The sequence below is a fragment of the Anticarsia gemmatalis genome, chromosome 16 (assembly GCF_050436995.1).
Source record: "Anticarsia gemmatalis isolate Benzon Research Colony breed Stoneville strain chromosome 16, ilAntGemm2 primary, whole genome shotgun sequence".
NCBI classification, from domain to species: Eukaryota; Metazoa; Arthropoda; class Insecta; order Lepidoptera; family Erebidae; genus Anticarsia; species Anticarsia gemmatalis.
The window spans coordinates 7,122,904-7,146,310 of record NC_134760.1 but is presented as its reverse complement, the minus strand read 5'-3'; the positions used below and the strand labels follow the sequence as shown (position 1 = coordinate 7,146,310).

Here is a 23,407-nt window from a genome sequence, read left to right as displayed (position 1 = left end):
AGTATGACTCGGCAACTAAGCCAGAAATCGTGTTCACGACACTATTCCGACAAAACAGTAGTCGTCGAAGTATCTATCAATCGTGTCGCAAAATTGTAGACAGAAACTGGTCTCAGTATTGGTGTCATTACGTTGAGTAGTAACGGATTCAATGAAAGCGATACTAGACGTAGCTGTAGATCAATGTAAACCGCAAAACAAAGTCGAAATCACTATCGTATGATCAAAAGATAATGAGAATTTGATTTATTGTCATGCTTTCATATCTACAGGTTTTTAGTAAAAGCCTTTGTAAACCTTCAGTAACATAGGGGCTTCGATTTCCTAGACTTTATAAGTTCTTTAGTTAAAGAACAATTGAATTATTAGATAATAAAAACTCTTTAAATTTGCTTCCTGCTTGTACTTTGTCGACGGACAAAGTAACTTATTACATAAACTCACTATCAACAAGACTTTTTAGTTCTACAACAAAAACTAGTGTCTAGTTTGATTTAAAATTAAACTTCCCAGACAGTCGTGAAATGTCGTTTCTACGACTAACTCGTTTTACTTGTACAACGGTCTGGTTTTTAACAATTTATGGGCAGTTTGTTTATTCGTTTCGTAAACAATACACATTGTATTTCGTTTTGTTTCCGTACAATTTACAGTCGATACAGGTCGTAAACTAATTATACTTCTAAATATTTCGGCTTGAAAAAAAGAATATTTTGGAAAATAAATGTAGAGCGATTGCTGGCAATTGTTTCACGCTTACATAACATTCAATTAGTATACAAACCCAACCTAGAAGTCATTAAAGTGTTTACAATAAACCAAATTCTTATCACGCGGTAGACTTGTAATTTACCAAGACACCAGTAGGTGATTCCATTACCTGAGGAGTGTAACCCATCCAAATAAGTGCTTCTTATCTCCATACCAATGAGCGTTTTACGATGGCGATTTGTTCCCACATCTTAATTAATGTAAGTGCTTTTAGCCAAACCAACTCACATAGAATCCTCACTTAGTAATTCTATTCATTCATTAAAAAGAGAGTAAGCGCCTTAGTTACAATTACTTAGTATTCATCAAAGAGTGTTTTTATAGTCTACTAAGCAATAAAACAACCTAATTTTTGTGTCGTGTAGTACCCATAAGTCGGTTTGCGGAATGAATAATGCAGCTATGCAAAATATGTAATGTATTACTTCGTCAGTACACGTGACTGGGGTAAATAGCAGTTGTTCGCGGTACCACCGTGTATCGAATAGCAAATTCTTGATGGTATTTTTTTACAATATTTATAAGCCAACTACAGATTCTTTTGTTTTCTTCCGTCAGTTCTTTCATATTTTCGTCTGTATGTTTCGTAGCTTGATCTCTGAATATCAAATGTTCACAGTCATCGGAATCCATTTGTCAGAAAGGTATCACTACGTTTTATAAATGTTCGAGCGTAAAGCTTACATTATCGTGAGCGTGTAGATGAATGCACCCATCGGTGTCTTCATTGTAATCCTATAGCCTCTCATTACTACACCTACGTAGTAATGATACGGTTCAGTTGTAGCGATAGCATTCCTACGCCAAACTTAGAAGGGTATTCTTACATTCTTTCACATTCAAGTCGATAGTAAAATATTATTAGTAACTTCTCATTGATGAAAAAGACTCGCGTACAGAAATAAAACGGTAACAGGCTAGATAAAAATGTCGAAGGAACTTTCCAAAGAATTTCACTGTCTAACGCTATTTCCTTTGAATATGACCATCATAATTTTATCATAATGCAATCATGTCAGCTATTTTATATTTATGCTGGTTGGACCTTAGAAATTGTTGTGACTGTAAACGAAAGGTCGTGACAGCAATGATCCAATGTCATACTGGTGCGATATGGTTACAAGGAAATGCTAGATAGGTATTCTGCGCAGTAACAAACCACGCATTTTCAAATAAACCATCGTATTAAAATATCCCCATTGTCGAGATATATTAAAAAAGATAAAGTTATAGCATTCATCTTCAGATTTTTACCAATCGTTTTTCATTTCCAAGAAAAAAATACTGTAAAATTTTGCTTCTCTCGTTTTATAGTCCGTAGTAGTCTCCATAGAATTTTAATATTTTTGAATGTAATGAGATTGTTAATGAACTTATTTTGAAATCGTTCATAAATTAGTGTTTAGTGCTTCATAACTGGCCGCTGTTAAATGTCTCTTGACAGTTTGCGCTCTGGTTCTGTCTTCCGCGTTCTACATTATGAAATTGCACTGCCTCTTAATTATTATTTAGTGGAATACTCCAGAGGTTACGTAATAAATAATTGTCGGGTAAAATAATTTTAACGAGGGCCCTAAAATACTTCGGTTGCTATATCTCAAAATTGCTGTCATCAAGGTATTTCGAGTTCCCAAAATAGTTGTTTTCGTGAATTAAGTGGATTGCGAGCTACCGAATTTATTTTGAAGAAGTCACGTCAAGTCAGGTCACGTATCGAGAAGTTTCTCAATTTGTAACGATCACGAATACAGCGTCTACACGTACGTCTTGATGTGACCTTTTGTAGTCCCGTTTCGTCTATTCATTACACAACAACAAAATTTCGTGCACGTTCCCCTATGAAATTTCGGCGACTAGTCTAAGTCCATTTTAAACCGAAAACATTAACATTCAATGTACGAAAGCCTTATATTTATGTAACCATCATCGTTGGAGACATCGCCAATAAGAATGAAGTTAGGGTCATTCCGGAATACAGTCTTGTGAGACTACCCTTATCATTACTTACTTAATTATCAATAGCATTTCTATAAAAGGGGACCTTAATAGATGATATTAATGTAAAACTTAATGAGCGTAGATATTAAGATCATTAGTGAGATATTAATATTCAGTCGCAGTCGCCCGATTAGAATTTAATGAGTTATGATAACTGAAGGAGTAATAAAGATTTATGATGTTTATTTACCTAAGTCGTTGTAACTAATTTAAGTTTTATTTGATAAATTAAATCTAACTATGTATATAAAATAAAAAATAGACGAGAAATGCCACAAATTAGCCAAGAAAATATTGGTCTACAAGGTTTAAAATTCATTAAATTATAATAATATGAAGAGATTACTTACGAAAATACAACAAACCGAAGGCATTGACACAATAAAAATTACGAAAATATGTTTACAAAAACAGTGGAAATTCACAAAATAAAATTTCACTGAATGCTAAACAATTGAATCGCGGATTCATTTTATCTTTTGTAGATTTTGGCTTACTGCCAGATGGCATATTGGATACAAAAACTATCAATAAAGTAAACAGTAAAATCAGAGAGTTAAAAGTAAATATATACGACCAGAAACCAGTAAGTAGTTTAACATTTCGCTAACATTAACATCCGTTACAGACATTCGGCAACTTTATATTGCTACAATTAATCGTTCTTCGATCTTTATACACCCGAAATTACTGCTCGGAAATCTTTATGACTCACGAATAAACTTGAAAAAATTGTGCGTGTGAAAGACACCGATAAATATAAAGTTTCGCATGTTCCATAGGGCATACATAACATCACCCCTGTTGTACCTTAAAATGTAAGATGAGGTGTATGAAACATTTTAGCATTAACAATGTTAGGCCCATGTAATAGGGAGCCAGCCTATTGCCATTTACGAGACACATAATCAAAATGTGAGCTACTATTGATAAAATATTTAAATTAGAAAATATTTTTTTTTATATCCCATAATATTGAAGAAATAGAATGTGCTATTTTATTGGCACATACTTTGTTGCGCAAAATTTATAATCTATAGTAACTCTTTATGAATATAGAGACGAAAGTAGATTTATGGTCATGCTTTTGTGCCAGGATGCATTGTTTATATTCGATAGAGATGCGACATTAGAAAATTAATCACATATTATTACGTAAGACTATAAATATCCACCAATGATGCCGAACATGGCTTCACTTCTTTATTTAGGTAAGAATCCAAACAGAAAATGAGCTTACGTTTCATATTTACGTATATTTGGAATCATCCTTTTTAGCACCCTTATTCTTTTTGAAAGTTTTGTTTTATAATAAATATTGAACCTCCTTTTTAACTTTAAATCCGAACGAAATACTACTTTGTTATTGACGTCTTCATCAAAAGTTCGAATTGCATATTGTAATAAATCATGATCGTATATCTTGTCGGCGTGTGCATATATCACGGCTCCTTTTCATATCAGTATGCCAATACCGCGGTAGTCATGCAATGAAGACGCCATCGAGTGAAGATGACGAATTTCGAATTACGTTTTGCAGTGCCATGCCCCTTTACACGTGCATCAGTGGCATCATGCCAATCAACATTTCGTTTATCTACCTGTTACTCTTGGCCACGAGTCAGATCTTCCTATATATTAATTTCTAAGATTTAACGCCAGCTTAGAACTCGACTGAAGGACGTGATTAATATTGACGTTATTTTGTTTCGCTATGTGCTATTATTGAAATGGCATTAGCAATAAGCCAATCAGCCGTTGTTACGCACGTAAATTTTTAATGAGTGCAAATTCGCAATCCGCCTTCTATTCAGGCGAATTTTGCTTAATGATTGACTTTCTTTCCTTTTTATTGCTCGCATTTTATTTAAAGATAATAACTTTTAAAGTAACGAGTTACGTAATGAAAATATTAACTACCACTGCATTAAAAGTAAAAAGAGAATGTTTTTTCACTGAAATTAAAAATTGAATTGTAGCCATCACGGACATTCACCCCACGTTTATGACGAATAAAATTGCATTTCTTCATTTATTTTTTTGGTTTAATCAGTGCTAAAAGTTTTAAGGGGTAAGGCAATAAAGGGCAAGTTTCGGTGTTACAAGAAACACATGTTGTAAAATTTAATTACAGCTTAAGATTCAAAAGATTTATTGTTTGCGCCGTACAGTTGTGAGTTGGCATCAATTTCATGTGATATAAAACACTATACAGTACAGCAATAAAGGTACACGAGTGATTAAATTTCTAATAACGCAGTAAGTTGATGATACAACATTGTGTACGTGTTGCTCACACCATCGATATTAAACACCTTGTGAAACTTGCACTAATAGAACCTACTTAATGATCATTACTAGTACTCAGTTGAAGTTTTCTTCGAGAGTCTTAATTTAAATTTTTAGATTTGAATCTGTTTCGTCCTAAAATACTTTGATCTAAGCAGCGAATGAAGGGGTATGAATTCTGAACGTAAAGTCTATTAAAATGTATGGGGTTTAATTTTACACTCCCAGGCTCTTAAACATTAACGGTTACCATCCGCAAAAGAATCACGTATTTCGCCTCCGGATGATTTATAGCTCATCATATAAATCTACATCAATTTCATTGATGCTACCTACATATAAATGCGTAAGTGCTACTAAAACGATCTAATTTGCTAGATTTATATTCGTAATTGAAATAGTGGATTTATTATGCCAAATATATTTTACTAAACGTTTAGCAGATGCTCCATTTGTGTTTTCAATTTTGATATTCTGTTCGTGTAATGAACGACGGCAGTACTCGTTCGATAACTTTATCCCATTTGATCCGCATCACTTTTATCAGATACGTTCGATTTGTATCCAAGCGATGTTTTTCCTATTTATCAGAATCTACTTCATGATAAATAGGAGTAATATAAAATTCTATGTACCTACTATTTGCAATGAAGATATAGTTTTTAAATACCTCTACTTCTACTTTGATGTGTTGACATGTTATGCTATCGTCAATAGCTTGTCTAAAAATTGTATATGTAAATCTGATTAGTGCCTCTGGTAGGTGTCGTAGGAACTATTTTACAGCATATTTCAAATGTCAAACTTCTTGATAAGTACTCGAAAGTACGATGATTTAGAATCGCACTACAGATAATGTGATGCTAGTGAATATAAAAATACAGTCCGGATTTATCGTACCAGCTGCTGAACAGGAGGAAAAATCGTTAAAAATGGTTTATCTTGAAATTGAATCTATTTGAAATTATACACATAGATACGTAACTGTGTTCATTCAAAAGCAACATGGTGTTGAATAAAAATCAATAAAAGTAGTAAAATATTGTTTATAACTTTTAAGTTATTTAATAAAAACTGTGTAGTTATTGTTCACTACTCGATTTGACAAATAACTATAGATATGTTTTTATAAAAAAAAACTGACTGAAAATGTGTCAGTGCATAGGTACATATTTTTGCTCGCGACTGGTTTTATTCCAAAACTTTCAGAAATACGATTTTAATGTGCAAAGGTGTGTATTCATATTTTATGGCTTATCTAATTGTCTTTCACTTCGGGGATTCCCAGCGAGAGAATTTTGAAAACATCGATGGCATTAAGTATTTAAAAAGCACTATAGTTTCCTGTCGAAATGCCTAATGCATAAAATTTTATTACCATTTAAAGTGTTTAAAGATGCATGACAAAATTATATATGCGAGCAGTTAGTTTTGGCAGTAAAAATTAGTTTTTGAAATTCATTTGAAACTGAAACGGCACGATATTACTAGCTATGAGAACATTAGAACATTTAATAATAGAGGATACGTCATTCGAGGTAAACATGTAAAAATATTCATCAGAAATAACTCTACTTTTGCGTTATTTTGTAATTGACGATGTTATTTTCCCTGTACAAAACGGGATATTTATTTTTAGATTTATTGCCCTTATATACAAAATAAAGAACTTAAAAAGAACGTAACACTTTCGTGAACGGTATTCGTAGAAAAATCACTAAACGGTTAAGTTTAACGATTACTTATTATTTACAATGAGCATTGTATTAAAATAAACCATTAATACCCTCATCGAATGCCGTGAACATTGAAATATGTTGACATTTACGAACGTTAGAGCGGCACCTAAACTACGTACAAACAACGAGCGACTGCAATATGCATATTCTATTATACATTAGCGTCGTTGACTATGTAGCTATGTACTCACTGTACTTAGCCAGCAGAAGCCACAAGTTCAACAACGTTGCGATAACTATTTAAATTTTGTCCCACATTACGAATCCACCGCTGATAATATGCTGTTTAATTGTTTTCTAGATCGCCTCTTGTTCGTTTTTAGTGAATATTATTTTTCGTTCTTTACACGCTTCCCCAATTCGGTAAGACTTTAATTACTAAAATAGATAACACTTTGGCGAATTTTTAAAAGAAATTCGCTGTCATAAAACGATAATCTGAATCTCTCCACTTCGATCTCTTATCATCAGAGATCAGTGCAAATAATTATTTTACCAAAATCCTTAAAGCGATTAAAATAATTAAAAATAAAATGCTTCTGTGTTAATTTTATCAAGAGTCCACGCAGTCGTATCTTGATTTCTGTAATCAAGTAAACGCGTCAAGTGAATTGCAACGCTAAAAGGATTTTATAGTTTCAGTAAAAAACTGTCTTGTTAATTCAAGTCATCAACGTAAAAGAGAGGCATTGCACTTATGACGTAATGCGCGAAAACACCGCTTTGGGAACCAAAACCCGTAATATGAAATACAAACCTCTCAATTGTGAGTCATACAGATACACACGCGAAGCAGACCACATTACTTGATGCACATAAAAAGGAACGTAACCAACTTGAAGTATCTGCGGTCACATAAACTTTAATCGTAATAAGTTATAAATAATTCCAACGAGTTTCAACAAGGCACGTTAAGCGTATTCCGTAACTATTTCCATACCATGTGAGCTATATTTGGAAGCGGCATGGCATAAATATGACCAGTTTGGTCGAGTTAGTCCAGTTATCGCCACACATCCCAGCCAGGGATCTATTTTTAGATCAGTTTAGTCATGCATGACCATTTACATAGAGACACTGCGATGCGTTGCGTCGGCAGTCGCTATAACGAATAAAAGTTGTGTTACAATGTCATCAGTCCCCTACACGTTTGACATCGCGTGTTTCGTTTGATTTTGGGGTCATAATGAGGAAATTTGTTCCGTTCCACGTCACAATGTTCTAAGAATTCTTGGTATTGTTTATTGCATACGTAGAGTATTTTATCGTAATTTACTGGCTCGTCATTTTATTCTTGTTGCATTGCAAGCTACTATCATTAGGAGTGTATGTAAGCGTTTTAATGCGCCTTTATAATTAAGTTGTACTTATTATAATTTACAGAAGCTACTTGTATGCTTTACACCATAACACTTGAGCAGTGACGCAACAGTTTCATTGTCACGGTCATGTTGCTATAAAGGGCACCTGTACTGCACTTTACAATGTCCCACAATTATCATTTTAAAAAACGTACGATTTAACTCTACCAATATGTGATTTTAAAACCATTAGTAAGTAGACCTTCTTTGTTTTTTGTTTATTCTATTTCTTTTAAAAAGCATTCATTAGCATGCAGCAGAAGTTTTGCAATAGTTTTTAAAGAGTGTTTCAGTTAAGTAGTTACAAGATTTATAAACATTGACAGATGAGTGCGCAAAGGACACACAGTTCCATATGTTGACATTTTCTAACATCTGTGAGCATTACGATACGAGGCACACCCTTTAAGGTATCATTTAGACACGAAAACCTCATTACCAAGACATTACAAAGCACTCCCAAGTACAGACATTCATTGCTTCATTTACTTCCAAACTGGCAGATATATGCAACATATATTTGTACTTACATACATTCAATGAGAATATGCATGAATATCGTAGCATCCTTTATTGGACTTTGCTCTGTCGATGTCAGTTCGCAGTAATGACACATTATCGTTAGTTGTAGATTTATTACTGGTAACAGTTTGCGGTCATTACTTTCTGTATCAGTAACCGAGGACCAACAACCATTGATTGAGCAGTTTATGATAAAAGCCAATGATTCCATCTACTAGTTTAGATTATTTAAACAAGACTGCGACGTAAGCAAAGCTCTTAATCATAATGCTAAGAGAAACATTACCAACAGGTTGGTTATTTATCTAGCTAAAAGCCAAAGCTTTATATTTAGCTACTTCCAAACACTTACATTTTACATTATGGAATAGCCCACTACTGTCAGTGTCTATGGATGTGAGAACTTTATTGATTTCCGTTATTATGCCAAGAATATTCCATTTCGACAATAAACGGGTGCATTTGTGAATAACAAACGTTTTCCATCAACAAGTACGGAATGATACGGGGAATATGAGGCCACACGAAGCGTCTACGTGGGTTGGTCCGTTTACTTATTTATCGACCAATATATAAAATATATTTTCGCAAATCCGTCAAAAGCGGCTACCTAGTCTGTAATTTCGTTGGATTTATGCTCGGATGTAGCAATATTATTACATATTTTAGCGATTCGTTTTGAAGATGCCCCGAATGTCGTCTTGTGATAAAAGACACGATATTTCAAGCTAACAACTTTGTTTCTAACCTAGGTACTGCGGGACAGGTTTATCCGCGACGATTTCACACTCGCTGTGACTCAGGTGCTTTTATTTTATACGCAGCAGTATTCCACGTTGTAAATTTGCCAATTCGAGGACACATAAATAAGAATAATTTTGTTTTCAGTCGTTTTGCAAAAGAAACACCGCTATTTCGTCAAGTATAATGTGTAGTTAAAGTAATTTATTTCGTTAAATACAGCATCAAAGAAATCGGTATCTTTGAAGAAATATAGCATAAGATTTCTTTTAATAATAATAACATGTATCAACGGAAAATACAAAATTTAAAAGTCACATGCGTATAGATAATAGATATTAAAAGTAGTCTTATCAGAAAGATATCGATATGTCTCGTCATCTCATTCACCGAACAGCAAACAAATTCTTGTAACGTAAGTCGTAACATTAGATATTGTAAATCCTTTGGCAACAAACCGGTTGTGTCTCATCAAGTTCAAAATACTCACTAAAAGTGCGTTTCACGAAACTCATCTGTCAACATGTTTTAAGACAGACATCCATCGTCAAAACGTGGACGATAAAAGCATTGTGCTAAAATGAACCTGCGTAATCGCACGTTATATCAACAACATGGCATTTTATTCGAATTTTAGCTTCCAGTGTTCGTATTTTTATTTGTATATTCTCAGGTCCTATAAAAAGCATAATCTTAATTGCTAATGAAGTAATATTATTACATAATTCCTCTATAGTCAATTCTATGCAGATCATGCAGATGCATTTACGTCTTAAGAATTGAGGAATTAAATTTGCAATTAGATTGCTTATACCTATAACGTGTCAATGGTTTGTATGAAATAAGAGTTATAGTTTTACTTCATATAATATGGATCATCAAGATAAAAATGTCCCTTTCAATAGTTTTAAGATGACATGCACATTCATCAACATGTGACTCAACATGAGAACTTCGTCTCAACGCGAAGTGAACGGAAGTGACTGTGAGATCATGTCGAACGTGATGTGCGAGTGAGATAACAGTCTCCACCTTATCAGAAACATCAGTACTGAACGGTTGTATTGCTAGGCAACGTGGCGATTCATGAGACTCCGTACAGCTGCACATTACTACTAAATTGGTTCGCTGCATCAAATTGGAGCGACAATGAATACACTAAGCCTTTGAATGACAGTCCAAAGTTTGCACTACAGTAGGTTAGTCAATGAATTTAAAACCAAAACGAACACATCGAATGTTTCCTTCATTTACATAAAGAATTAAGGTACCGTAGATCTTATGAAAGTGGGTAGCTCCTTTCACACTTAGGTATTCTTTGATTGCATTAAAATGCTCCTGAGTCACTGTGACCTTTTTTAAATTTATTGTGACATTATTTTGGAATGCTGCTGTCAGGCATTTGTGGGTCGACAGATATTTTAAATGCAAAGCGGCTTTAGGATTAACCTTACTTTATTTCCCTTTACGTTTTAAATGCAGGTTCGGTGGATAAGTAGCTCATTAACAATGGTTAGTACATTATAACAGTATAACAGCTCATCAAAGCTGTTAATACTGTAATTAGATACTAACTGCAGTACTGACTTAAGCGCAGTGATGTAAACTGCATACACAATTACATATACGTAAAAGTAATCATTTATGCGTTTTTTTCCTTCCACCGTTCACTTCACAAGTTCTCTGAAATGACGTAATTTAACACAACCGATATCCGGCCTATCGCTTGTAGCTATATCAGTCTGCGCTTAGAATAAATGTTAAATGCAAATATTCCTTATTTCGCACTTGTTCGACCAACGTCAATTAATTTATGCAACGATGAAACTTTAATGCGATTACGAAATGCGTACGAATCCTTCACACCTAGAAAATATCACGTGAATATTATACGTTTGATATTAGTTGGATGTAGCTAATTAATTACTATTAGCGGCTACAAAGGCACTCGGATAGCATAATTTTTAATATGAAGCCGATTTTCCATCCTTATTGCACATTCGAGGTTCTGTATATCACTATCTCTCTTTGCATATGCTCGGTGTGGTCGTGGAGTATTAGAACGATGGCACGATGCAGCGTTGCGTTATCATCAACAAATAAAGGTTGCCGTAGCGACTAGCGACCGGTTTCCATCGCCGCGAGCCTCCGCCTAAATCAATATGTTATACATTGCTACTCTCACAATGTAGAAATAATGAATGATCTTATCTAGCTAACTTAACGGCTGTATCGTGCTATTCTTTTATGAGATTATGTTACTTTGACAAATGTGGAGTTTGTAGCAACAATATATTGTAACGATATAGATTTCCTTATTTTATATTTGACTCATCACGTTTTTTTTATCTATCAATTTTCCTTAAAGATACGTTTCTACACAATCCGACAAGTTTTCGATCAAATATATTATTTTGATTACTTCTTGTTAATTAGGCTCTCGCTCATTATATAAATATTTTCACACTTTATTTACCACAATTACTAGATTATCATGGGATCTAAAATTTTAAATGTCCCATACGAAAAACCTTGTAGCTTTTCCACATGTAAGTATAGGATACTCAATATACTCATGCAATTTCAGAATACATTGTTGCAGGTTGTACACATTTTATTTAGCAATAGCAAAGATTTAGTATCATTAGTGCCGTACTCCCATGTTTATAAAACAACACCAATATTAGCTCGGTAATTTGATGTTATGTTTTGTTTGCAAATATGTGTTATTATAGAGCTACAGTATTCTAAACATGCTCTAAACATTTACTGCAATTTAAGATAAGTAGTTGAAATTATCTTCTGTACTTCTGTACTTCGTAAAGTTTAAACCCACAGTTAGTCGACTCGAAACCTACTCCCTCCCCCCCCCCCCCCCCGTTCGGAAGGAAACTGTTGCCTAGCAGTAGGAAAGTAACCATCTTATTCATAAACACACTATAAACCTATTTTAGTTAAAAAGCTACTATAAAATGTTTTCTCTTTTTCATTTCGCCAAGGAGTGAAAGAAACAAAACACTTAATAAGCCTTTTATAACTTGATATATTTTTATGAATAAGAGGGTAAGGGTTTAAAAAAACGGGAATTATTATGCAATTACATTTGTGTATCAATGTGCGATAACATTCGTTGCTAATTTAATTAATAAAGTGAAGGATTTTCCGCAAATATCTTTGTTACCTGCGATCTTCATACTTTCGGTAAAACTTACTTCCTTTCGATAAAAGATTACTTAAATAATATCATTAACACATGTTGTACTTGATAATGAATCGTAATCGTATCGATAGTGAGTTGTGTAACGTAATGGCAGATAGCACCGATGTAAACAATTTGCGAGTAATTATTTTATTTTCACCTAAAATGTATTATTTACAAATATGACAATGAATTGGCTAGAATTGAGTTTTTCTGGCAATATGAATGCTTGCAAAAGTACTTGTATTTTACACATAAATAGGTTGTAGATGTGGTGTGTGGTTCTGACAACCAGTCTTACTGAAGGGTATCGTGTTATAACCCTGGTAACTGAGTTGTGAAGTTTCGATAGGCAGTCGCTCCATGTAAAATACTGGTATCCAGCAGTATCCGGTGAGGCTTGAAGCCGACTCTAACGTAGTTGGAACAAAAAGGCCAAACTGAAAGGTTGTTTGTGTGGACGTTCCTTGATCATATTTTCTAATATTGCTAAATCTTGTATTTTTTTGCAAACAAAATTTTGCTCACGAAATGTCAACGGTGGCTTTGTCTGAACTAGAATTTCTTGCGTGGGAAGTTAATCGATGCTATTTTGCTATCGCAGCTCATTGTAACTGTCAATTTTATTGCAAATCCTACAGAAATGTAGAAAGCATGAAAAATATGAATGACCAAAATATAAAATACATTTTTCTCGTTATATTTAGAAAGTGATGGATGACGCAAGTGATAAGATACAGATAGTAAAGTATTTTTGTCCAAGAGCACTAACGTTGAGCACAGATATTGTTTTTAGTGATTGTAGACGATACATCATATTGTCATATAGATCTATGAGATTATGAAAAGATCTATAGCCAGCTTTAAAGATAATAAGTCGACTTTGTAACATTACGACATCATGTAGAAAGAATCACACACGAAGCACATGACTCAATAGTATCTATTTTGTTTCATATTTCAAGCTTCATACTAATTAGCTAGCAATAAGTAAAAAAGTATACAAAACGCTATTAACGTAGAACTTTAGGATGGTTTAAGTATTCAAAAGGCTTTGAATATATGAATCCCCGCATTATTTGACTAGATTATATCGATAACTCAACAATCTTCGTCACACTTCTTTAGAAAGCCTCAAATTAATGTTTGAAAGTGTCTTTCGATTAGTCCTTTTAATTAAACACGTTATTTTACATTGACAAGTTTGGGCATCAAAAATTAAACATGCTCGATCACCTTTTGAGATATGAATCTATTAGAATACGTGCTTATGATTAAGCTTTAATAAAATAAAGAAACAGGGCGTGAACGTATTCTGCCAATAGACTTTTTACTGTCAATGCTCTACTGGCTGTAGACCAAAACTGGTATTTAATTTGAATCGATTCGGCTGATAAAGCAGTCTGTTTTTGTGAGCACTACCTAGACAATCGGGAGTTCATTGGCGGAGTCATGGATCAATAGATTTTATTTATTGATTTGTTCGTAGTAAGAGCCGTACTAGTAGCTTGTGAAAGCAGTCGCGAAATATGGACTGATAGTATTGCAAAATAATTTCTTATTGTCTAATGACAGCACCTGAGAATTAAAAAATATGTACACTTGGTACTGTTGAGTATCGAAATTTTGACATTTAGAATGTACTGCCAAAATAGTTCGAACGACGCCCGTCAGAGGCGCTGATCAGATTTTCAAATTCAAACACAATATCTCGATAACAAGCCAGTTGTCGGTTGTCGATAGTAGTAGAGAATCGAGCTACTGATTTGATCGATACTTACGAATAATTTGGGTTACGGTTATTATTTTTAGTAATGTTCTTTCAACTTTCAGATTTTTTGCACTAACCCTTTCCTTGAAAAGTAGATTCTATGGTTGAAAATGTAGGTTCCAACGTGGCAGACTCTCGGCCTCCTCTCATTCTGTTCGGAGACTTTTGCCTATCAGTGGAAAATAAGTAATTATATTTATAACTTGTATAGGTAGTATTTGTCTAGTAAAATAGATGCAGAAATTTCGCACAGGAAACGATCGTGGCCTCGATATATAACACTAAGCAATAAGCCACGTGACGGATCAACTTTTTTTTTATACCCCTAGGCAGATTATAATTGGATTCGTTTCTAAGAATAACTAATAAATTTACACCTAAAATGCAATTGCACTATAAACGGTAATTTGCGATGAAATATTGCAAGGACTTCTTAAAACCTGCGTACGTAAGTCTGTACTCGATCTTACCCTATTGAATAAAATTAAACAGTTTGTTTCTAATGTCAAATAAGGGCCCCATGTCGAAAACAGGCTGATCTCTGAAACAGCTGAAACAATTTTTTACATGACTTTCATTCTACTTGTTGAGTAGTTTAGATTATGTATTTTTTTCTTGAAGTAGGTAATTTCGTTTTGAAAGGGTAATGGGTACAGGGTAGAGTCAGACTTAGCCATTTTAATCTACGGGAGAGATATCATGTTAGATAATAAAAATCCTACTAATATAATAAATGCGAAAGTTGAGAGAATTGTGAGAATGTATGTACGAGTATGTATGGATATTTGTTATTCTTTCACGCAAATACTACTGAACCGATTACAATGAAATTTGGTATATACTTAGGTATAGGCCGGTTAACACATAAGCTACTTTTTATCCTGGAGTTCCCGAGGGATCGGGATTTACACGGGAAGGGTTTCCACGCGGACGAAGTCGCGGGCGGCCTCTAGTGGATCATATTAGAGTAATACGCAAGGTAGTATTACTATTAATACAGCACAGTGGGTGTAATATTATAATATTCAATGTTTATTGTTCTCGTAGTTACTCCCACGGATTCCCTCGAATACGATTATAACAAACGTGACAGTTTTATATTTGACATTGATATTTATTTTAGACTAGCCTCTCCTCGCGATTTCATCTGTATGGAAAGATTTCAAGACGTAGCGTGATTTTCCTAATGTTTAAAGATAGTTTTGTATTTTAAGGATAGTTCATCTTTCGTAACGGAGATTCATAACATATTATTGTACGACTAGACAATATTTTTGCTATATTTCTGCAAAAATATAATAATTTATTTAATATAATATAATATTTATTTCCTTTAATAAATCTTGTAAAATAATCATCTTAACAAAATGTATGGTTTTATGACCGTGTTTTTTTTGAGATATGATGACATTAGAATGAAGTTGTCTTGAAGATTCATTTCGATAGGTTTGTTGAACTTACATTAAATAAAAAATATAAAGAAATTTTAATGTACATACTATATCTATTATGTATGAACCAGTACTTAGACTATAAACATTACCATTCAAACGATGTATATTAGAAGCACGTGTGCAATTTAAAAAGGTTCGCGTTGAATTACGGCTTACCTTTTTGGGAAACTGTTATGATACTTTTTTATTTATAATAAACATAGGTATTGCTGTTAAAGCAGAAACTATTATTCTAATTAGAAGTTATTTTAGCCTAGACTGTTACTATTACACGTCAGATTTTTATGTTTCAAGTTTAAAAATAGCCGTAAAATAATAATAACCTTCGAAGATATTTATGCAAATACGCAGAATAGCTTATTCATGAATACAAAAATATTGGCAGTTACGTATTAGTAGTAAAAGATAAAAATTTGCATTTCAAAAACAATTTTTATAACAGCGCCACCTAGGCTTCAAATCTGAAACTTGTTATCATTGGTCACGCTATTCGCCGCTAGATGGCGTTTACTATATCAGGCTTTACCTCTGAAAAGATAAAACACAAATCCTCACATTTTATTGCCATTAATGTTAAATTAGAAATGTTATTAATGAATTATATTTAATTATATACTATAAATAAAATTGTGGTAAAAATATATGGTTCATAACTATTTACCTAATTCAAAAAATCTGAAACATTGCTAATTCAATTACGAACAACAAAATCACACTACAGGAACTAAATTGTTATGTTCGAATACAAAATTGACTAATATTTTTTTATGTAACATATGACATATATTTTATATGTTACGTCTATTTAATATACCTATTTTATAAATGTTATCATTTAGATAATTAATAACTTATCAATGATAATGATCATGTCTAGCTAAAAATAATCACTCGGTACTAACTATACACGCCATAAAAGGAGAATTTACATTAAAGTACTACCCATATACTAATTTAAAACACAATATGTACATACATGAACCTAGGTCCAAAATAACAGAGTGACAGATTATGGGCCGTTTTTTAACTACTAGTTATCACTGGCTAACTATCGACAAATGTTGTATGAAATTCAGTAGACTGCGAATTTTAAATGTTAAATACTTGCTCGTCAATAGTACTGGCTACTAAAAAATCGCGCTTATACTAATGTTCAACTTTGAAGCACGGTTTTAAGAACCTATTTCAGTCGAATGAGTTCTCAATCTTCAACAGCGTAAGACATTTTCCATTGAGATGTCAACCGGAAGACCTGTAACGCTTCACTGAATGCTTGTAGAACTTTTTACCCTGTAATGGAATGTCGCTACTTGTACAGAAAACGTGTTCAAACCACTTCCACCTTGGTCATATAATAGTAAACAATTGAATAAATTGTTCTCCACTTCAAATATACTACGGAAACTGGAAAAATAATCTTAGGCGTATTTCAGAATGGAGGTCAGGAATACTCCTTTGTTATGTCACGTCTATTTCAGTATTATTTTGCTCTTTAATTTAGTATTTTATCATTCAGACTAACAAGGTGCAATAAAGTAGGCTAAATTTTGTGTTTTCCTAGATATACATTTATTCTAATATAAACATTTTGAATTAAAGTCGGGTGAAAATAAAAGTGACATACAATGTGTACTAGTTTTATTTTTTCGTGTGAACAAGATAAACTACAATTAAAAATTACGTGTTTATACTTATTAATGGTTTCAAAATAAGTTTCATTAATTAGTACTTAGTATAGGTTACATCCCAAACCAACCGTAAACCGTGTGTATAACCGGCGCTTGAAGTAAACAATAAACAAAAGTTGAACAACTTTTATCATCAATTTCCTTGGATTTGTAACTAAAATGACAATATTATCGTGCTCCCAATGACTCGAGATAACATTATAAATAAATCACTTGTGAAAAATAGATAATCACCAGTTACAGTAGTCATTGTGAAGTGTGCGCTTGCGCCGAGCGTTTTATTAGTGGGCAGTGGCGTTGATCTAGAAATAGTGTTGTTCAATTGCCATTTTTGCTGTATCGAGTAGGCGTGGTGTGTCCTTTGGCCGGCTGACTCCTCCGCCAGCCGCCATCGCTCGCGTCCCGACTTCTCAGTTATACACAGTGATCTGTCAAGAGTCAAGCTGCACTCGTTGTCACAGCCGTTGCCTCAATATAAATTTATTGTCCACTTGTCAGACGTCTCAGCGTTGCGTTCGTTCCTCCATCGACCACCAAACGCCTGTGCTATATTTGAATATAAAAATCAGTGTCGATATAACGATAACGTGTTATCGTTTGTTAATCTGTGTGAATTCTATTGTTGTTGTAATCCATGCGTGTGTTTCAAGTGTTTGGTGTTTGTTACCGAGCTGTTCGAAGCGACTAAGGGTTTTTTGGTAAGATTGCCATAATATTATCTATTATCACATCTCATAGATTTAATTGTATGTTTGGGACATTGTAATTCAAATAAATGTAATCGGCAATAATATTAACAAAAATTAAAGACATGTTTCAGGGAACTAGGAAAACTTCAGCTGCAAATAAAAAAAATCATTAAACTATATATTACTATAACGTCATGTGTATCATACTGTACTCATTGATTTATTTAATGTTTTATAAATTACTCAATTAAATATAAATGTACTTCCTGTAATTAAATGACATTCTGATGTTAATTTAAAACAATATGTCACCACATTATGATGTGTGGTCGACTTGCTCGTGCGTGTCGTGGGCTATAATTAGAAAATAATACTAGATCACTTAACACGATAATTAAACATGACATTGTGTGTTAAGTATTTATTACGATTAAGCTTAAATACTTGCAAACAAACTTTTCTATGCATTTCATGTCCTTGTGCAACTATTTAAAATAAATATCTCATAGATCTTTATCAACACGAAACATGATGTTCTATAAAACACTTAAAAAGATAGAGCTAGCAATTATCGAAACAAATTAATTCCTAGATAATCTTAAAACTCTCACGATATCACTTTATTTTCTAACACAATATTGTGCAACAAATACATTTAAAACCAAACTAAAACCATAATAAAATTTCAGTGTCGTGAGTCTCACAAATTAAGTCTTTACTGCTAATGATGTTTGCAGTTTCTTTGTACCAATTTATTTTGCCCTTAAAAATAATGTTAAGATAAATACAACTAATTACAACCTCACGCGGTTTGAACTCGATACATTCGATTGTTCTAGAATCTAAGTTGCCGCAGGTGGTATAATTTAGGTACTCAGATACAATGTTACAGAATAATATACATTTGTTGAACAACAGATCTTTGAAGAAAAGTATTTGTTCTCGATTTTTTAAGTTTTCCTCTTCTATTGTTCGTTTCTTAATGACCGTAAACCAAAGGCCTTTGTCACTTCTAATTAGATTATAACACCTCGGTGGTCAATTAAAGTAACTTTTTCACTTTATTTCGCTAAATCCTGGGTAACCTGCTCGCCATATCGATATAATAATAAAATGTATCTCAAAACCAAGTTTTACAATTAATTGAACTTCTAAAAGATAATATTCGGATGTTTTGAAATCTACACAAGTATATAAGTCCACGCAACATGTATTTTGTAGCAATAGGTATTTGAATAATATTATTACTATACTGTGCATACGATATCTCGTCTCCAGAAATGTTCAGGAGAAAACCAATAAACAGCTCAAGAAAATTCACCCATTTCATATTGACATTATCAACAATTAGTTGTTGATAATGTCAATAGAATGAAGTAATTGTGAAATCTAACGACTTACAAACATAGATTTTTTATAACAATTACGTGCAATTAGCACCTTCCTTATCGCAAGGTTTGCCAATTCCAAGTTAAGTGATAGGATAGTCATCGTCCAGTTTTTTGCCCACGAACCATCTGTAATGGGTAAAGTCATGATCACCATGTTTAGCAGATAGATTGTTCAAGTCTTTTACGGCATTACTATATTTGATGATAGTAAGACGATAAACAAATTCGTTGCGTAAATATTTGTGCAAAGAGTACTTTGAGGAAAATGTTATGAACATGTTTTTCTTCAGACACATTGAAAATAATATTTTAATATTTAACATTTCCAAATTTAGTAAACAACTCCGGCAGATCATATTTGTCATTATATCTTCATCGTTGGTATCCTTCACTATCCAAGATTCTTTTTACATACAACAACTTTACAATAATTTGATCGTTAGAAACCGCGTAAAGTAAGAAAAACAGTTTTTATTCTTTTCTATTTAATATAAAATGCAGAAACAACTACTTGACCTCTAAAACCCATACTGAGTAATGGAAAAGAAACTGTTGTATTATTAAATTCCATTTGTATTATAATATAACAGTTCGCTATCATTTCGCGTGCTCATCAAAGCGTGCCGGTTTAATAGTTTTATCGTGCTTATCAATCATGGCAATGTAAATAAAATTCATATTATAATAATAACAAATAGCACTTTTTCAAAGACCTTGTTTTAATGAAAGAAATTTTCTTGCACGGACACAATGAGAATCATTTACAATTAAATTAATTTTAATGAGAGTAAAAACATTAATTTAACTTGACATAGAGTTACCTATTTTCTTGAGCAGAACTTTTCTTTACAACTAACTAGGAATTAAAAGCTTACGTGACCAACAAATTAGTCAGCCAACTCCAATTTAAGACATTAATATTACTAAGAAATATCTTAGTGTTTGGTGTCAAACTTTTATTAAAAATCATTTCATAATTTCGTATGCATAACGATATATAATTTTCCGTGACAAAATGTATCGTACAGGATGTATATACATTGTACATACGACATTGTGTATACGAGTAATGTATCGGTATCACGAGGTTTCAATTACAACCGCCTCGCTAAACGACCAGCCGTCATACGTCATCACAGTTCTACAAGAAACAATCTACGACTGTTGAACTCCATTCCTCGCAACGGTGTTCTGAAAATTAGTATTAATTAAAAGTTATTCTGTATATAGTAAGTTTATATTAACTGTTATTAGTAAAAGTTATAGTCTAGTCATTTTTAAATTAGGCTTTTTTGTTTTTGCAAATGTTAAACCAAATCAATTCTATTATAAACATAAATTTTCAGTAATTTTAGAGGCGAGAATTTGACATTTAATAGTTCCTACGGCGGTCGATAGAGGCGTTGATCAGATTTTCGTAAAAAAAATCTCCATAGCTAAGCGGTTGACAGAAGTCGCAAGAATCGCGCTACAGTTATGATACTTTGTATTTTGATTTGGGCTTTTAGTACAATGAGTATCTACTAACAGTGCGAGTAAGATGTCTGTACTTTATTATTCGTCACATCAATCACAATTCATTGTTTTATCAACCCACTGCACAAGCCTCCTCTAGTTGACACCAGTCATACCTGCTCTGTACCATTCTGGTCCATAATCATAATATACCTAAATTCAAAGTTTACTTTTTAATAAATCTGTCTTGTTCACAAATTGTAACTTATTCTCTGATTACGAAATACATCGTATAATTATTACTTTTGCCTTTTGTCCATTTCTAATTTTGTCGTAAAAGTAGTTTACACTGATGTAATTATATAAAATAAGATAATATACTTACTAGTCTTGTTAAATGACCGTCACGTTGTCTATAAAATGTAGAACGAACCTATTTTATAAATTGCAAAGCATGGTTTTGCACTCTCTGTATAATTAACTTTGACTTGTAGTTCAGGGGTAACAGTAAAGTAAGAATAACTGAGAAATAATAAATAATCTTTGCGTTTTCATGATTTGCATTTATCAACGATTGTCAATTAGATCGCATTGATCTTGTGTTCTTATTGTATTTAAATTTGAATGAATTAACTGATGCTTTGTAACCACTTTGACCCATAATGAAGTTTTTACCATTTTACTGTCACAACAAAAAAGAGGAAAATTAACTAAATGGTTGTTTGTAACTTTTTTTAACCATAAAAGAAAAAATAGTGTAATTTGAACGCGATCATTTGCGATCAAACTGAATTTTTAATACCGGAATCAAGTGCATACCAAAGGAGTGCCATAATAATACACCTGCACCAACCTTTCCAGTAATCCCATTTATAGGATTACATGAGTGATGATTATTTAATACTTGACTTTTCGAATGATATTAAACTTTTCATATGTTTTTTGTGTTTAATTCGCGTATATTAAATATTTTTATAACCAGTATAGTGTGAAGCAGGTTATTAAATATGGAGCCACGCCTTTTTGATATAACCGGTGCGATGCCGACACCTCGATCAATGGAAACTGTCAATCAACACTCGCGACCTTTCCGTGAAATACGACGTAAAGTTGTTGTACACAAATTAATGGCTTTCTTCAAGCATTATTTTATATTTACGCCGATTTCTGAAGGCGTATCGTTTTTTAAAATTGATCTTGATAAGTCGTTTAATTTTATGTCTTTATTTGATATATTTTAATTTACGATTATGTTTTTTATTTTAACCAATATTTTTAAATACTTTAGTGGTGTTCGGTTTTACATGGCCTTTCGTGAACTTTTGGACTTTAATTTTATCTGATTTATAAACTCAGCCGGTGAAGTAGCCGCAGGGATTATTCGCGAACATTTATTGACTTAACTTTCTTCTCAATTAATAAATGTTAATAAAATGTCAAAATATTTTGACTTGGGTAAAATTTATATCAATAGTTCAACATCATGATGATGTCGAAATAAAAAAGATAAAAAGTACTAAAAATACCCAAACTTGAGATAAGTATCTCGATAGTTGCTGCTACTGTGTGTCATCGTGTGGAATTACGTAAATATATTCCAAGAAATGCTTGCTGCCCGTGACTAACAAAGATGTCATCAAATCAAAATAATTTTATTGATCGATTCTAAAGTGGCAGGAAACGAAATAGCCAGAAATGAGATTACTCTTCGCAAAGGAATGCTTTGAAGTGCATTGTTTTTTTAGATTGCATAAAACTCTTGGTTTTCATGTCCATTAACACGGAGATACTAGATAAGATCTTATCTTTTAGGCTACAAGTAACTGTAAATACAATGTAAATGATTTTTATCAGCGAAATATTTCCATTTGTTGTGTCATTTCTGTCCGCCGTTTGACAAGTTAAGATTGATCTGAAATATATAAAACCTACAAGTTTAAATTTAAGTAAGTATATTTAGTTTCCATGCTATCGCGATATATTTTTACTGATTGATGACTGGACGTTTTATTGTGACAGACTATTACAGCATTACAATCTCAGAATACGTATGAGCGATTATTTTATTTTCCTCATTTTTGAGATTAATATCAATCGGAAAATTTCATTCGATAAAATCATTATGAAAAAGTAGGTACTTGATTTCATTAAGGAAACAAAATTATGTGTGACCACTATAAATAATCTATGTTCTGATTCAGATGTTTTCAGGAGATAACAGATAGGAGAGGAACTTAATAATAGTAAAGTTAGTTGTTTCTATTTTTAATAATGAGAAAACGGAATCATGTGGATTGTGGAAGCGAGACCGGTATATTTAATAAAATTCAGTTGAATCC

The 23,407-nt window shown here is 32.8% G+C and overlaps 1 protein-coding gene across 2 annotated transcripts in view; it reads left to right on the top strand.

The window, feature by feature from the left end:
• Positions 1 to 23,407, top strand: part of for (cGMP-dependent protein kinase for) — a 122,389-nt gene that overhangs the window by 4,914 nt on the left and 94,068 nt on the right. Inside the window, exon 1 of one of the 2 annotated variants that reach the window (XM_076124175.1) lies at positions 17,902 to 18,231. The exons of the other annotated variant lie outside the window; for it this stretch is intronic. The gene's annotated coding sequence lies outside the window, so the exon portion shown is untranslated. Of the gene's footprint in view, positions 1 to 17,901; positions 18,232 to 23,407 lie in introns of those variants that run through there. 2 annotated transcript variants of the gene reach the window in all.